Here is a 19,005-nt window from a genome sequence, read left to right as displayed (position 1 = left end):
AAGCCCATCATTTTTGCAGGGCAAATTGTTTTAATCCAGCTGTGGCTTTCTGTATATGTAAATATACTGAATATCACCTGCCAGTCCATGGCAGCTTGGTGACTCCTGGTGCAAGGTGCCACCGGAGAAATGCAGGTGCTCCAAAAGGGGCTTTCACGCTCACACCATCTCCACCCCTCGGTCATTCCCTGCTGTTTTCATGTGGGAAAGATACACGTTTGCACTTGGCAGATCAGGGATGGGGTTTTAGATGCCCCTCACAGTCATGCAGTCCCCATCTGTCCCTCTGTCCTCCCCAGGGACGGGAACTGGGGCTGGTGGTCCATGGAGCAGGCCACGGATAGCATCTCTCCAAAGCCATCACTTACCCCATGAGGAAAGGTGCAGCCATACAGGATTTATCGCTTTTTCATAAATGCATGCAGCATGTTCATTTTTACCCACGTTTCCTTCATTTTTACATTTAATTTCAATATTCTGCGAAACTGATACCAGAAATAATAAAATGCAGCAACAAGCGTTACAGCCTCTTAGCCAGCACAATCATTGCCTGGCTTTTTTTTTCCCTTTGCCTTGAGAAACAAATGCTTCAACCTGTTTTAGCAAACCTCCTGGCCCTCCCACAGCAGATCACTGGAGCCATTTTCAGGGTATTGCATGCCAAAAGAGAGCTGGGACAATCTGGAAGGAACAGGTGTATTGGCTCCTGTTGCTGCTTGAAGGGGTAAACACCTAATTTGCTGCTACCGCAAAGGAGGTAAACATTTAGTGCATGGAAAGTTTCCTTCCCTCTATGAAAGTCCCACCAGTGTCAACCTAAATAAATTCCAACAGTCAATCTTTTTTTTTTTTTTTTTTTTAAATAAATTTTCCTCCCCTACATGGTGCTGATTTTGTATGGCAATTTCTTGTAAAGAGAAACTTTTTTTGTAAACTGGCTGGGTGTTTTATTCTATAAAGTGGTTTTGGCTGGAAGGAACTGTACTGAGCTATGACCATTTGGGCTGACCTTCTTCATGCTGGTGGTGTGCTTCAGGCTTGCTCTTCTCAACTGGTGCTTCCAGGAGATGGTTTTCAGTCCAAGCTCTTCCCAGGATGAGGGAAGGAAAAAAAAAGTAGAAAGTAATTTTTGCTGCTGATGAAAAAGGAGCTTTTGTAGAGTTATCTTCTGAAGACTCCATAAATTACAGTGTTTTGGAAAAATAAACAAATTTGGTGGAGATTTATGCAAAGCTAGCTGGAAATCTGCATGTGTTCAGTGTATGTCTGGTAGAACACCTGAACCGAGGCCAGAGAGCCTGTCTTGGCCATCCTGCCTGCCTCGTGTACCACTGCGCTTTCAGGAAGACTGAGACAAAAGTTGAATCTGGGAATGAGGACACTGCACTGGAACAAAACCAACAAAAAGGGCAATATCAGTAAATTGCTCTTTTGCTTCACTTGTTTAATGCAACAAGCCTGACCATCTCTATCCTGCTAACTCTTTTCTTAGATTGCTTAATCTGCAAAGAAGCTTCATTCATACTTTTACAATACCTTTCTATGACATCTCAGGGTTAGCCATCTTCAGGCTTTTAAATACTTTTTGTTGTTGTTGTTGTTTCTTTTCAGATTATGAGATAATTTCTTGGAACTGAAAATAGGGCCAAAAGTTCTAAACCATGTCAATAGCGCTGTACCTTTAGCAGTAGCTCTCAAAATCACAGTTCTCATTAAATGTGACCTGCAGCAGTTGTTTTCGATCTGATAGATATCTAGCTCTTGTCTTTTCTCTACGGCGTATTTCTAATTCTTCGGAGCATGTCTGCAGCCACTGAGTCTTTCTGAGGTTTGCATTTAATTTGCAAATCATACATCTGAAGCTGAAAAATAAGCTCCATATTTTTGTGGTAAAGCAAGGTTTGCCAGGCCCCTTCAAAAATGACAGCGATGTTTTGTGGTTTGTTTCAGTTAACACGGGCTGCAGTCAATGCGTGAACCTTTTGGTGCCCTCACAGAGTGCACAGCCTCCTTCCCTGCAGAAGTGTATCAGTGCAAGGGTTTGGTTTTCTTTTTATTTTTAAATGACACCTGCAGAGGAGTGGAAGGCTATCTGGTTTCTAGTTTTGGCTATGTGACTTTAAGATGACTGTGCCAATACCATCCTTCAGGACATCTGTGAACAACTGTGTTTTCCACCTACTGTTGTTGCCGCTCAGTTTTAGAGCTCTGTACTCTGTTGCTCAAACACTTAAAAGATTTTTTTCATGTCACGTCCACTGGGCACTTTTTACAAGCTTTTTACTTTAGTCAGACAGTTTATAGATGGGATTTTTTTTGTAGTCCAGGATCCCAAGAAGTTGTTTTACTTATTTCACACAAGTCAGAGAAGGTATGCTGCAGATGGCTGTATCATTGCTGTGGTCAGTCTGCACATTTTAATACTTTTATTGGGTTTTGTATTTTTTTTTCTTCCTTCTTTTTTCTTCTCTGAGAGATGATATTTCTTTTAAACTACTTTGGTTTTTTTGTTGGGGTTTTTTTGGTTTTTTTTTGTTTTGGTTTTTTTTTTTGTTTTAAGCTTTAGCATAGCACCTCTTTCCAAAGCTGCTTAGACTCTCTTAATCTTCTCTCTGTTCCCCAGATCATGCATCTCTTGAAACAGTCCAAATTTCTTGCATTTTTCAAGTGAAATGTTTGTTTGCCAAGTAAGAGTTTGCAGAGCCAAGGTCTCCCTGTGGGAGTGTTGAACATGTCTGTAGGTTTTCCAAGGAGCACCTGCCAGAGCCCCACTGGTGCTCTACTACACCAGACCAGTGTCTGGCACCAGATCTCTCTCCAGTATTGTTTCCTCTGGGGGGTGGATTTGCTTTTTAAAAATAAATATATTTACTTCAAAGCAGTTTTGTTTTGCTTGCAGTGACACCAAATGAAAAACTGTTTTTCTCTTGCCTTCATCTATTCAGCACCTCCTCCTGCTTTGGCCTGGAAAAAGGAGAAGTTGCCGGAGGGTGACTGCTGACTGCTCTTCCAGTTCCACCAAGATCTGAAGTCCTCATCCTGGGAAGATATTTTCAAACTCCTCACATGCTTTTCACTGAACTTATGCTCCCTCTCATTTTTATCCCGCTGATGATTCTCTCCTTTCAAAAATGTTTATTCATCTGTACCTTTAACTGCATAGTCCTTTACTGAGGAACGGTTACTTCACCTGTCTGTAATACAATATTCTTCTAATACTTTCATCATTTCTCTGAAATTATTTTACCTTTCTTTCATTTTGCTAAAATCTTAAATGGCACAGAGCTATTACCTAGCCCCAGAGAAAACTCACTAGAAACATTGCTGTCTCTCTGTTTCCATTTATCATTTAAAACCTATCAAAGAGCTAACTTCCTTTCTCACTTAATGCATGTGAAACTGGGTTTGGTTTCACTCTCATTTCTTATGTGACTCAAAGCTGAATGTCTTAGAGAAATTCAGGACTATTGTCTCAATGCTGGTGCCTTTATCAACAAAACTTGTATTTTAAAAAGTTCTCAATATTGTTTGATATGATTTTTTTCCATAAACCTATTGTTTGCTATTACTTCTAATATTAGCCCTAAACTCAGATCTTTTATTTGCTCTTCTGCTGTGCTCCTGGGTTCCCTGTCAGAGCAGCAGGCTGGGCCTTTTGTTCTTACAGTCATTGGGGCAGCATCAGGTCTCTTCCAGGTTGCTGTAACTTAGCGACTGCTTTACTGAAAACCAATAGTAAAGGTCTGATGACCTTCTCCATCAGCTCTTAACACCGAGATTGCAAGTTACCTGGACCAGTTCATTTCCATGGGTTTAATCTTATGTACCTCGATCTCACTTCTTGAGTATTTCTGCCTCCATTGCTGACCTTTCTACAGTTCTTAACTGTTAGGTGATACTTACTTGTTGCTCTCAGATTTCAGTCTTTTGAAATAATTAGCCATATTCTTATGGTTCTTTTATCTCCTTTTTTAAGCAGGTTGGCATCTTAATCACACCGTTAAAAATTATGGTAGTTTATTATTATTTTATATACAGTGTATATATGTAATAAGATTTATATATTTTGGTCTTTTTCAGCACCTAGGAAAATTGTCTTAGGCATTTCCCAGCTATTATTGGTATTTTTCTATTTAAGTTTTCTCTTCCAGGTGATTTTGTGCATAACTATTCTTAGCTTTGTGAACCTGGAACTTCCACGGAGCCAAGCATATAATCCTGTTTGCACATAATTACATCTGTTAAATGACCTAAGCAACAGCCAGTTTCTGTTCTGTGATCAGTTTTTCTGTGGCAGATTGAGATGTGAGGCAGAATTCATTTCATGTGGATACAAGTCATTCTGAGCATGAAAACTGACATATAAAATGTCTTCAGGAAACTTTGGTGCTGGCACCAAGAGAGGCCCAGCACATTTCACTTTGAAGCCTGTGTCAGTGCAGCATTTTGTACAGTTTGGGCAGATACTGAAGGAAGAAGGCTCCCTGCACTCAGTTGTGGTTGCCTAAGCTGCCTGTTGCCTCTTCTTGTGCTTGTGCAGTTAGGGCATTCAGGGCATCTGCTTCTCAATTGTCCATGACCCAGGAATGGAAAATGACAGTAAGCCACTTTCTGACATTTGTGCTCACTGAAACCTTCCTAAATTGGAGATTAATCTTGATGTTGAAGTTCCTGCTATGAGTATCTTGTTATCAGCTTTCAACAGATAAACTGGGGTGAATTTGTGCTCCTATGAGTGGTCTCAATCCCTTTTGTCTGTGGCCTGTGCCCATACCACTTTGTGCAGAGGCCATTGGAGAGCTTCTCTCCAGATCTCATAGTGATGTAATTAGTTTTGTTCCAAACAGCTTTATTTTGAGATGAAAATATGATTTTATTCCTTCTTTCTTGATTTCCTCCTTTTTATTATAGGATCATGTGCTTTGGTCTAGTCAGCAAGTAAGCTGGAAAACTGATTTTGTTTCTACCAAGATGGAGATGGCCTGAGCCCTGCCAGCCCTTCTCTCTGTTCAAGGTAAGATGAACTTCCTCAAATCCAATTTCATTAGATACTCACTATGTACCTCCTGATTTCTTCAACAAAAATTCCGGAATTATCCTGTGGATGATAGCCAGCATCCTTAAAGACCTTCAATTCAACTTCAGAGTTGATTATTTTTGTATAATTTTAAAGCGGCAGCTTTGTGCAGAAAAGTAATTATATAATTAAAAGTTGTATGAAGCACACAAGGAGACTGAATTATGATGGCACCGGCAACATCTGTTCCAATACATTACAACTTTTGAATGCTAAATACATAATGGATTTACGCTGATTTGTGTACATCGCATATATATAAAGGGGCTTCAAACCTTTTCATTTTATGTGTTCCTACATATTTTCATGCTGAAGTATGAATCCTTTTAGATGAAACTTTTCCTAGACACTCTCATAGATCTCCTAGGAAAAAACAAAAAAAACCCAAACACCAGAGATCCCAACAGGGTGAACTACCAGTCAGAAAAACCTGACATACAATAGGGACTCATTCAATTATGGTGATAAAGCATTTTCTGAAAAACAGATATTTTCCCTAAAAACTCTGGATTTGTCTAGTCTCGTCCAGTAGCTTGTTTTGCAACTGAACTCACAAACAAGTGTACTTTACCTCTGTTTGCTGGTGGAACATCATTTACTAGCTGAGTTGCAGCTGGAGATGTGGTCTTTGTTACAGCTTAATTTTTTCGCTAAGTTCCTGGCTTTTGAAACGGATTGGGAATAAATGAGGAAGCAGTGAGTAGCCCCCCAGGGCACTCTCCCCTCTGCTTGTGATGGGAGCTGTCCCTTGGCGGTGAAGCTGGAGCCTTGGCACAGCCTCCCTGTGTGGTTCAGTGGCGGTAAGTCTGCCTAGAGCTGAAGGTGATATTAATCACAGTGCATCCTTGCTGGCAGAAAGGTCAGGGGGAAAAGCAAGCATATTTCATCACTAATACCAAGTAATAATAACCTGAGTTTAGCTACAAGCAGAGGGATGGTGGGAGAGGTGACGGAGGAGGGTTGAAGGGGTCTGAAACAGGCACGTGGTTGCTGCTGGAGCAGCCAAAGGCTTGAATTTCTGCCATTTTGCATGAGGAAGGCAGCAGCAAAGTGATTAATTTCTCCTTGGCAGGTGGCTAACTCTGTGTGGCTTCCAGCAGAGGCTGCCAAAGTTGGACAGAAATCTGCTAAAGGTGCTTAAATACCCAAAGGTGGAGGCTGGATGAGGAGGCAGAAGTTTACCTCGAAAAAAAGGAAGACTTTACAGAGTGCTTGCAAGGTAATGGTCCAGAGCTGATGGGTGGCTGTGGGCAGGGGGCAGGCTGATAATGTGCACTTTAAAGGAGAGCCAGGAACTCTTGAGTTTTAATCTGAGGGCTCATGCCAGCTCTCTCAGGTCCTGGGCAAGGTGAAGTCCACTCCCGTTGAAACCATGGGGAGTTCTCACTTTCTTGTGAGCAGGGCCAGGATGCCATTTTTCTTGAAGAAGGAGTAACATTGACTGAAGGGAAGAGAGGAGCCTGGGAATAAATTAGTTGCCTTTTACAGTCATTCAGCTGTATGTTGTTATCACTGCTCTGAACCACATCCAGCAATCCCTTGCATCTAAACTTAAAGTTAGTATTAAGGTTTATTTAAAAAAACTACCCAAACAAGCCAGTCCAAAACACTGGCTGGTATCAACATGAGCTGAAAGGCTCTGCAAAGCCGTACACTGCAGAGTCTCACAGCCCCATTACCCAGTGCTCAACCCATAGCTGCTGAGCTGTTAACTTGCCAGAAACACCTTCAGTCCATCACAATCAAAAATTAAACATTTAATACCTTTCACCCAGCACTTTAATATGTCTGGAGATGCAGTTGCAGTGTCTGACCCAGTGTTAGAAATTCAGTTTTCACATGTTGACCTGGGGGCAGAGCTGAGGAGGAGTGTGATGGAGAGAGCAGGGCTGGGGGAATGGTTAATTTGTTAACTCTCTGCTGGATGTTGGCTGGGTTTCTGGGTCTTTTCACACACAGGGCAAGGCTCCACTTCTGTCGGTGAGGGAATTGCTGATCACATCGCAGGCCAACAGGGACCAGAAGTGCCTTGTCGCTGCCACAGGGTCACAGGCTTTTCTTGTGATACCTGCTTATTCATGTTGCTGGAAAATGAAACAATTCACCACGAATTCAGGAAGTAATGCTAGTTTCAAATGAGCATACATGAAATGATTCATTTCCTCGTTTTAGAAGATGTTGGGATAGGTGTTTTTTTTCCATGCAGGCAGGTTGCTCCAGAAAGGATGGGGGCTAATGAGTGAGATATCTCATAATATATGACAATTAAAAGGTTTCCGTATGGGACACAAAACCTTTGTTTTTTTGGTGGGTTTGTAGGTTTATATCCTTTTAGTTTCACTTTAGCTTGTATTTGAGTATGCCCCAGAGTGAGAACCAAGGCTTACAATAGAAACGGTGTGAAACAGTAAAGCCTTTAACAAAGCTCCTGGTCTCGCTGGGCATCTGGCTCCGTTTGAGAAGGGTCAGGCTGCTAAACTATACGCCCCACAGAGTGACAGGGCACTGTGTTACACATGCAGTTTAATTTTGAACTGCAACTACACAAGGGTTTGGGTCAGCGAAAGCTGTAAAACATTTCGGTGTCCTGTCCTGAAAAGACCATTTTATGAAATTACCATCAGTTTAATTTTCACACAATTTATGCTAGTATTTGTGTTACACATAATCATAAAAAATCAGGAAAGGGCATGTGAATAGCAAAGTGACAACTTTTTAAGATAATACAGAGTTGTTTAGGAGAGAGAAAGCCAGGACTTGAATTAAATGCCCTTAATTTGAAGTGGATAATTAGGTCTGTTTCAGTTGTTACCATTCAGACAAAAATATCTCGGAAACAGTGTAGATAATTTTCAGAGAAATCTCATATTAGTATTCAGAAGTATTGTAAAGGTAAGTAACACTTTACAAATGATTAGACAAATAATAGAGAATTATGATAATACCACTATATAAATTCAGGTACTCATCCCATATACTAGAAGTAGTTCTGGTCGGTCCAGTTCAAGAAAGGATACAGCAGATTTGCAAAAAGTTGGGAAAAAATAAATAAGAAAACCACAGTAACTTGGCACTCTGGTTTGGAAAAGATAAAGTATCATGAATGGAATACTGCAATTTCTTATAAGAACTTAGAGGTATAAGAGAGAAAATTATGCAGAGTACATGCTATTCTCTTAGTCCAACAGATTCAGAGGCACCCACAGAAATAACGAAATAGAATGAAGTATAAACACAAGGAAAATCTGTTTCACAAGCTATATAATTATGTAGGATTCATTGGTACTGAATGATGTGGAGATAAAGAATATAAATGGTTTCAAAGGTATTAAATGAAAAAGGGAAGATTAGTCTCTCTGTAGCAAATAAACATAGTACATCACTCAGGGGTGGAAGTCTCTGAAGTTACAGATGGCTGGACTAGGGGAAGCTGGACCTGGGAAGGGATCATTCAGTTCCCTCGTTCAGTGTATCTGCCCACAAGCATCGACTGCAGCCACTGGAGACAGGGGCTGGCTGGTACAGCAGATCTTACCTTCCAGCTCACCTGTTTGGGGATCTGCCACTTCTGTATTTCTGTGTCCAAATTTTAATTTTGGAAATTCAGATTTGCTTACTGATGTAATAAAATCAGATCCAGGTGAGTTAGAATTTCCTGTGGGACAGACCGTCCTAATTTTGTGTAATTCTTACAGCTGACATGAATCAGTCTTATTTGCATTGAGAAGGGAGCCAGGCTGTTTTGAAAAGGAATCTGTGATTTCTCATATAGGAAGTTTGTCTTTAGAAGTAAGTAATTTTCTTTCTGAAGCCACACAACATTATGCGTAAAATTTTTGACCCTATGTGATATTATTGCTCAACTGAATACAAGCTGCAGGCAGTAGTTCGGCACCTGAATATGGGTCTAGCTGTCAAGGAGTAAGCGTTAAGCAGATGTTAGCAATGTATTCAACTTCAAAGGAGAGTTAAAAAACTTTGAATTCTCCCCCAACCTTGTAATGTGCACACAACGTAGCATTATCTGTATGTGCGTCCCAGTAATGCCCTGTAGACAGCACAGCAGAGGGCAGCTGTCAGGTCCACCCCCAAGACAGGCATCCTCGGACCCACACCCCTGGTGTAGCAACAGGGAGCAGGGCCTCTGCGTATGCAGGTGCACTAATTTGCGTTAGAAATTACCCCTGGATTTTTCAACAGTTTAACTAGGTCAGTTAGGGGTGTGTTTGTTTACTCTAATAATGAGTCTTGCGAATAGGCACCTCTTTCCTGGGGAATGAACTGGGAGAGTAATAATACCTTTACACTGGTGAAGCGGAGTCCAAAGGAGATGGTTTATACCTCTGTAGTATTAAAAATGCTGTGTGTGGATATAGCCTGGCAATGTATAACCCTGGGAATAGATCAGCTGTATTTTTCCTTCCAGTGTTTCAACTCAGTTCCCAGTATTAATATTACAGCACAAGTGCTAGAGAAACTGAGGCACATAAGACGTTATAAACTCCTCTCTAATGTGACACTGGCAGGAAGCCAAGAGCAACACAGGGTGAACTGAGGGGCATCATCAGATCGTTAACCTAAAGAAACCCACCCAAAAACCAGATACCCACACCCATGCTGTTATTCAAAAACCAGAATATCATCAGGAAGTAGTGAGTCATCACATGGCCATTGCTTCTTTGCACTATGATGTTTCCTGAATGTAAAATCTAGGCTTCTTTTCCCCTTTAGACAAAGAATGGAAGCAAAAGCCGTATTACGTGTATTAGTAGTACTGCTGTGCGTAATGGCATGGAGGAGAATAACTTGGTTGCTGGTGTGATGGATGAGCATCCAAAGGATTTGGGCACCAGATCCTTGGCTTCCAAGAACCAGGGAGACGTTTCACAGTGTGGCCAGCAAGTCTCTGCAGCGGCTTGGCTACGTGATGCTACAAATGCCCAGCATGACACTGTAGGTGGGGTGGAGGGCCAAGGCCCCTTGCCCCCAGCCCTTCCTCATCCCATGCCAGCAGAGGTGCTGGAACAGAGGTCTGAGCTGAGCCATGTGGGTGTAGGGATCTGCACCAACAGGTGTGTTTGGACGGGGAGGCTTAGAAGGGCCCAAACAAGTTGCCCAGTGTATTTTTAATAGATTGTTGCCAAAAATAAATGACAGAGGATCAGAGTTATTGCCTCAAGAAGGTCATGGAAGTCGTTTGTATTTTGAAGCATCTTGTTAGCATACATTGTGACATTACTACTAAAGTAACCAGTTCAGCCTAATATAATACATCTAATTATATGATGTGAGCCTCATCTGATGACTTTTGCCAATTATATCTGACAGGGATATTTTAGATGAGAGGCCATGTGTTACAGCAATTTCGAGAGATGAATATAACAGCATATGTTTTCAAAAATAAAATATCCACAGTGTTATTTGCCATGATTACGTACCTATGAAAGCAATTGTAAGGTAGGGAAGCAAGCCTTTCTGGTTTGTGAATTATGCCTCTGCTGAGTCATCGCTGTTTTTTTTAAAAAGATTTATTATGAATGAAGGGCTGGGTCAATGCCAAATCCCATGTTTCTGGCTGCTTCTTTTGTTCCCTTGCAAATAATTCAAATCCCAGGAAACAAGTTGTAAAATGAAAACTTCTAAAGTTGCAGGAGAAGTATCTTAAGCTCAAAAATTCAAAACAGCCACCAGAATGAGTGACCCTGTGGACCTGAATAGAAGATGCTACATAAAGTGAAGAATATGACATATACTGTCATTAATATGGTGGTTGACTATGGGAAAACAAAACAAACAAGCTATTAACATTTCTGCTGCAGAACAGAAATGCATCCTTCTATGAGAATGTCTGGGCAGAGGATAAAAGTAAAGTAAAGGCATCCTCCATTCCCTCTGAAAGCATCAGAGGGATGAGAAGTGGGTAGAGATTAGAGGGCTATTCTTGGTGCCTCCTGTTGCTGCTCAGACAGACACTGAGCAGAAGGGGTTCAAAATTCATGGACTAGAGAGAAGAGCACAGGAAAGAGGGAAAGAAATACACTTTATCGGATGTTTAGTGTAAATGCACACACAGACTTTTGGACCTCAAAGGACTGTCCACAGCGCTGGCCTGGAACAATGTTCTGCCCTGTATCTGGGCTCAGGCCAAATGTACCCAGCACTGCAGAGAGGGCTGAAGCCTGCCTGTACCCTAAAACTCATCGCTGTGAGGAGAGGAGTGCTGGACTGCCGTCTCCCCAGGCCAGGCAGCTGCAGAAGCTGGTCCCTGACACAGAAGGCAGGTTGTCCTCCTTCATCTACTAAAAGCAAGGTGGTTCCAGCATGACGGGCTGTATCCAGAAGCTGCTGCGGTCCCTCCCTGACAGGTAGAGCCCAAGTCTGTCATTAAGTGTTGCATACTTTCAAGGCAGATGGGCAGTATCAGCCCCCCTGGGCACGCATTGATGGAGGGGGTTTAGGCTGGATGGTGGCAGGGCTGGCATGCTGTGGGGCAGCAGCTTTGGAAGGGAGCAGCAGCTCGCATGTATATATGCCACTGAGGCCCTTCTACTCTGTATCAGATGTTCCTAAAACGTTTGTAAATCCAAACCCCAACACACGCTGGGGCTTTGCTGGGGTGATAAGCAAGATGCTCTGGTTCCTTCCAGCCTGTGAGTCCTGCCCCCGATGTGTTCCCAGAGCCTTCCTCTCCCCACATGCAGGAGAGCAGTGACTCGGACCCACACTCTTCTTCACCATGAGACTGTCACATTAGTCTGAAGCACTTATCTGAAATATAAGAAACTTTGCCTCCAAATCCTTTCCCTGCTGGCTGGCACTCAGATGTGCCTGTCTCCCAGGAAAGCTTAATGACTCCACTTCAGAGAATTCTGGGACAAATGTTCTCATAATCTCCCATTTAGATTTTTCAACTTTGGCTAAATATTTGCATTGTTAAGATGCCCCTACCCTTAGCTGAGTGTGAAACCACTTCTCTTTTGCTTTGCCCCAGAAGATACCTAATTGCTTCAAGTAAAGTGGAGCAACTTCACAAGGAGGGACAGAGTGACCCCTCTGAATACCCACTGCTGGGTATTCATGGCTAGACTACTGTGCTAAATATTAGAAGCTGGGGTTTAAAATCCTTCAGGCAAATAAGGGTTCTTCCACCTCTTACCTGAAGTCTTTAATCATGAGATTATAGGATAAAAGGCCGTGTGGGTGAGGAGGAGGCATCATGTTCTTGCTGTAGTTTGTGGTAAAGGCCTGTCTTGGGTGTTGAATGCCAAAAAAGCATTTGTGGTTGAGAGTGCTGTTAGCAGGAGATGATGTCCTCTGGCATGGGATCACCTAGACTTTCTTAAACGCTTAAACTTTGCATTTTTCCTTGACTTCTCTGAGATAATTTAGATGGCTCCATCTCCAGCGTGCAAACTGGAGGATACGTCTGAAGACACGAGCAGGCAGACAGAGCTGTTCTGCCTGTGGTCTGAGCTGGCCAGATGAGAGCTAGCTGCGACCCAGCAGCTATACATGTGATACTAGCGCATTGCTGTGTTTGAATCGATACATCCAGCTGAAAGGCAGGGCACATTTGCTCAGGTACAACATAGCTAAACAGCCTCTGAACCACAGCTGGCTTGCATCCAGCCAGCTAAGAGCCCAAGCCAAAGGAGCCCAGGTCTGCCTACATCTACCTGTATAAACCTGGTTATTAATTAGTGCCAAGCTCTCTGCTTGCTTTAAGGATTTTGGATGCCAAAGCGTTAGACGCTGCAGTGTTATGCGTTGTACTTGTAGATGTTTAACTTCTGATTGACTGGGAGAGTCAGGTCTGAGCTGAGCTGGTCTAAAAACTGCATTGGGACTTGCAGAACATGTAAAGTCCTCTTTTGTGGATGCTGTGATCTGTGGCCGCTAGCAATCAGGCTTTGGCAGTGGGAAGCCTGACTCTCACCTGAACATTGAATAAATACTCCCAACACACAAGCCTGTATCATGACATTTGTTCAAATTTGTCTGCTATCTTCAAGTGTGTTGCTTCCAGGAGAAGTGTTCTGATTCCTTCGTGGTTTATTCAATGTCAGCTCCTACAGGTTTAGTTCACTGACACCAACTCAGGTGATAAACATTGAGACATAAACATTCCCCCAGGAAGTTGCTGAATCCTTTTTTCTGGCATCTATGAGATACAAGATAAGATCCATATTTAGCATGGGATAAAAGTTATTTCCTTGTTTTTGTTCAATGAGTGTAATGGAATTTGATTTTTGGAAGGCAACAGACATCAGTTCTTTGCAGTTTTTGGTTAATGGGTATTCTGTGCTTCATTTTTTCATTCCGTCAGCCAGTGGTATAGTGCCGTGTAATGTAGGAGAGATTCAAGTTAAAGACATGAAAACTATATTAAAGAAAAATTACAAACATCTACAATTCTGCATTCGTATTGTGCATTTTTAACCAAGATACATATATAACCATATTTGCCAAATTCTTCTAACTAGTGTGTGTGTGTATGGGATTTAAAAATGCAAGGAACCCCATCAAAGGGCCTCTAGCTTGTTGATTCTCTGAGAAATGAATAATCAGCACATTTTTTGGAAACCGCATTTAAGTCAATGCTGAAAGTAGGGCTGGACATTTAATATTCAGAGAATTTTAACATCTTCAACATGAAGTAGGAAAAAGTAGAATTGCGTTTGGGATCCCGCTGTCTGCCAAAATAATACCCTCAATTTTTTAATCTTCACAGCACTTTGCAGACAATGCCTGGATAGATTTAGGTGCTTTAGTCTTGAATTGTAAATGCGATGGTGCTTAATGTGTACTGTATTCATAAATACATAGAGTCGCTTCCTGTTTTAGCAGCATTGTTTACCTCAGTGTAGCCTAAGGATCCGGCCGACAGCCTGAATGAGGTCCAGGGATGTTTGGCATGGCAGCTCAGGTGCTGATGCTGGATGCCTGGGACGGCCATCCCGGCAGGGGCTGCAGCAGCAGCTGGGGGCAGGGGGAGCTGCGCTGCCTGGCGAAAGATGGCCCTGGTGCCTGCAGCGTGTGTGCCTGTGCAGGGCCCGTGGCTGGGGCAGCCTCCTAGGTTCCATACCTGGATGCCCTGGCTTTCAAGGCTGGATTGCTTGACTGCACATTACAGTTTCTGCAGGGCTCTTATTTCACTCAGTGAAGACCTGCTTGCTTTGCTATTTGGACATTTTTCTGATGCTGCCAAAAATATTATGGGTGTTAATTTACTATCTTCACAACTTTGCTGTGAGTTTGGGTGATCTTATTATTGCCATTTTGCAACTGAGAAAATAAGTACAAGCTTGCTGAACACACCTTCTAATATTTATTGTCTTTTCTGAGGCACTGAGACTCTGTCACAGAGCATTGAAATAAGTCCAGGCATCTTCACCCACAGCTGTAAGTACTCCTCCTCACTGCTGTGTATCTGCCCCAGCACACTGTAGCCACTGCTGAATATCCCCCTGTGTCTGGACTCTGGAAAACTAGGAGGATGCAATGGGTTACCAAACATTCCCATGCGAATTGGTCTGAAAACTGTCTGGTATCAGAAAGGGTCCTTCTGGCATATGATCAGAGAGAATTGTACCTCTAAATGACATTTCTTTTTAAGCAATGGAAGTATTTTTCCTCTTTCTCTAGTCTTCTGCATTGTTCTGCTCTCAGTTTCTGCAGCAAATGCAGGAAGGCTGCCATGGGCATTTGAATTCACTGCATAACCCAGCTCTTTCCAGGTACACGGACTAAAGCACCGATTGTATTTTTAATAAAATAGCATGTGACTGGCCAGCTTCCTATCTTTGGAGAATTTGACTTGGCAGTCTCAGCAGCTCTGTTGTGCAATAACTTACAAATGTAATAGTAGATTAGGTAGAGAATATTTGGAGAAGAACGTGGATGTGTTTGTGTTCCTGAAACTAACAGCCCAAACACCATGTGATATAAGTAGGCAAAGTACCCTCTTTTTAGAGAGGAGAAAAAGGGTGTGGGTTGATATAGTGACTGGAAGCCAATAGCTGGTTTCTCAGCTGTGCTCAACTTGTATTTCCAGTATTTAAAGGACACACAGGAAGTTCCCTAGTCCTGGAGATGCCAGGTATCCAAAAGCTTCTCAGGTGCTTCCACAGAGCAGGGGTTTTACTGCCAGTGAAAGGCAGGTAGGATCTCCTGTCCTGCTCTTTCCCTGTAGAGGGAGGCTAGGATACAGTTGCACCAGCTGTTGAGCTTATGAGACCAGAAGTCCTCTTATGCTGGTGAAGATACTCAGCTGGGTCACGAAGATTTGAGTAATTGTTAGATTAAGATGAAGACCTGGCTAAAAAGCTTTTGGATCACCGGTCCACACTTTGGTTGTTAGAGCACAGATTTATGCGAGTGCTGGGAATAGCAAGAAAAAAGTTTTTGGTTTTTGTTTTTTTTTTTTTTTTTCTTTTTCCGTGTTAACAAAAGAAAATGGAAAAGGGTGGCAATCTTTTCTCCTTTAATTGTGTGGTCCTGCTCTATTGAACTTAATGGCTATTCCTATATGCTTCTCAGTGGGAGCAGAATCAGTAATGACTGCCTCCCATTACAGTAACGCAGTCTGAGTGGATTTCCTCAGCTTTCTGTGGGGATGCATTCTGTCTCCTTGGCATGATCTTGCAGGCTGCTTGTAGTATGGGAGAGAAAAAAGAGAAATAACAAGAAAACAGTAACTCTCGTTCACCTGTTGGGAAGGGGCAATAATGGTCTGCTGGGCCCTGGTGCAAGCAGGAGTGGCTTCAGGACCTAGTTTGTTCCCCAAGGTTCTGCAGAAGATGTGGAGAGGTTTAGATCCCCTGTGAGTGGGGAATACTGCTGTGTACAGCCACAGGCAGGTGGGCAAGCTCCTCTGTTCAGCCAGTCTAGCTTGAAACTTCATATTTTCTCTATGTTTTGTCACTCACATTCACTAAACCCACTCAATGTGGCTGCAAAGCCACCTCTGGGAAGGCAGCTTCACACTCTGCCTGGTCCTGCAGTCCTTGGACATCTCCCCTGCCCTCCCTGGCACTGTGTGCCACCCTGCCTGTCTGCAGGCAGCATTTGTCACTGAGGCTCAGCATCTATAATTGCAAAAGCTCTTACCTTCCATCGGATCCTGTGCTGATGTTGTACAGTTTCCCTGTCCTGACAGGGAATGATCGTAGCTTGATAACTACTCCCAGATCCTCTGCTTTTAGCTCATCAGCACACAACTCTTCACAAGAACAGCTCAGAAGTCTAATGGGTACAGAAAATGAGAGCTTCAGCTGCAGAGGCAGATTTCACGGCATTACAACCGGCTAGTCAAAGTCTCTGTGTTTGACAGGTCCTAGCTGCTTTTTCTTCTTCTTCTCCCCCAGTCCCTTTGCTAACACACTTTTCTGCTCAGCGAGTGCTAACTATGCTTTTCTCTTAAGTGGACATATCAATTAATATAATTAGATGGAACAAAAAGAAATTTGGCCTGAGTTTAGTTTGGATTTTGCTGTTTCTTGTCAGACAGAGGAAGAAACCCATTTTTTTTTCTTTTTTCTTCTTTCAATCGGCCTGATAACAGCTATCACTTCTCTCTACAGACTTAGTCTTCATGTTATCCTCAGACCATCACTGCCACCATGAATAATAATACTGTAATTCTTCATGGTGTTTTCAACTCCAGTAGCACAGCCTTAATTTTTCGACAAAGACTAATAACTCTTTCTCAATTTTGAATTCTTACTTTCTCTTTCCAGTAAAAATCTACCACTACCAGGGCACATCACATACCAGTTTGTTTGTCTGGGGACATGTCTTTAAAGAAGTAGTTGAATAGTGACCCAAGAAGCCCCGCAGGAGGCGGGGAAATTCCCCAAGGCAGCAGAGAGCCATATGCCAGGAGAAAAGCTGTAGCTAAGGAGCCAGGAGAGGCAGCTGGACTCACCTTGGGGAGGAGATATCTTTAAACCCTGTATCCAAGTAAGCCTTTTGCTAGGCTTGCCCATGTTTGACCTCCTCTGTGCTGAAAGCTGAGAGTAGCTGGGAACTGAGCCTGTGCTGAGTTTGTGATGGAAAGCTGGTGCTTTTGTACTGAAAAAGTTGGTAAAGGGCCTGGGACGTGACCTGAATCCCGGCAGATGCTTTCTCAGCGTTGAAGGGATGGGTCACCTTCTCACATGCATACATAGACCATGTCTTTTGATCAAAACCCATCTTGGCTGAGCCTTCTCTCCAGTATGTCCCCACAATGTGCCTACCCCTAGTAATAGTGAGTGGGCTCGAGTGGCTCCAGGTTTCAGGTCCCTGTGCCTGCCTCTGGGGGACTTAGCTTATTTTTGTTTAATGAGGACACTTTCTTGAGGGAGTTTATTACTAGTTGTTATTGTGGCTTTACCTTTGCTTTTGATTTCTCTGCCTTTCTGATTTTTCTGTCTTTCCTGTTTTTTAATGGTGCTCTACGTTTTCCACAATGAATATTTTGGTTTTCAAATTTTTCATTCTTAAAGGTCCTGGAGTTGTACATTAATTTTATTTACTTGACCGCTAGATGGGGACACTGAACACCACGAACCTGGTTTAGTTCCACCACGAGGTCACCCGTGGACCTGGAGCTGCAGAAGCAGCCAGAGGCCCCAGAGCTGGGTAGGAGCAGGTCCGTGGCTTGGGGAAGGAGTGAGCAGGCTCTGTTGCACGGTGGCTTTAGAGGTCCTCCAAGCACAGGGCAAATCTGACCTGTTTCTGCTCAGAGGAGTAAGTTGCTCAGATTGTTTGTCCACTGGAGAGGGAGAGGCTGGAGGGACTCAGGGGAGTTCCTGTGCTGCCTCTTGCCTAATCTCATCCCTCTTTGCTGGGGATTACATCTCAAGGACTGCTCTGATCCTTTGATCATCGCTCACAGTGAAACTATCTCAAGAAGTGACCCCCATCACTTCAGAGCTTCTGGCTGTATCTGTGGAGTGAGGTGGGAAGTTAAGTAGAGTATCAATAGCCTTTTTTGTTTCTTAAGCAGCTTAAGAAATTTTTAAAAGACCAAGATCAACCTATACTTCAGATAGTGTTTCTGTAATTCATTTATTTACATTGTAAGTGCAGAGAGAGTTTAAAGTGCCCATTGTCCACATTAGCCCTTGTTGTCTTTCATCCGCATTGGGAGGGCTTTGTTGCTGTGGTTTTCCTTCATTTTCTGGACAAAGCTGGATGCTGAAGAGATGAGACTTTCTCCAAATAGAGGCAGTGATGTTTGGACATTTCAGATCACTGTTACAAAACAGAGAAGGAATGGGACTGAAAAGCAGATATTTTAGCCAGAAAGATCCATGTATTTAAAATTGTGAGGCTAGTTCTTGCTTGTTAAAGCGCAGAGATGAGGCCTGAGGGAGTAGTGATTTTTTTATTTTTTTCATTTTTTTCATTTTTTTTTTACATGGAAGATTTAAAATGAAGCTGTGGTTGCACGTAATGATCAAAGACATAAAACTACAACTCTGCGGTATGGCCAGATCATTAGGGGGATATGTCCACTGACCACAAGAAACAGCTGGGTAAGCTTTATGCAGATTAACTGATACCTGGTGGCAAGGTACTGCTGTCGAACAACCAATTTCTCTGCATAGTTCAGCCCTTAGGATAGGTTTGTGCCATCTCCTGGTAATCCCTAGCAGATGTTTAAAAGATATGGACACCCAGCAGCTGGCTGCAGTGACGTGACCTTGTGCGGCGAGGAGTCAGTACCACCTGGGATGGTGGCTCTGCAGTGAGGATGGACTAGCCTGGAATCCAAATGAGGACTGCACACATGTCCAGGGCACAGAGAGTCCCTGACAAATAGCGATAACCTTTAAGGGAGGCTGTGTAAATGATCCTTGTCAATACTACCATTAGATTAGTGAGGGACAGTGACTACTCCAGGGCTATGAACTGCATTACAGTCACTTAACAGAGCTCAT

Source organism: Falco peregrinus, chromosome 2 (genome assembly GCF_023634155.1).
Source record: "Falco peregrinus isolate bFalPer1 chromosome 2, bFalPer1.pri, whole genome shotgun sequence".
In the NCBI taxonomy this organism is placed as follows: Eukaryota; Metazoa; Chordata; class Aves; order Falconiformes; family Falconidae; genus Falco; species Falco peregrinus.
The sequence above is the reverse complement of the archived record's forward strand: the minus strand, read 5'-3'. Positions refer to the sequence as shown.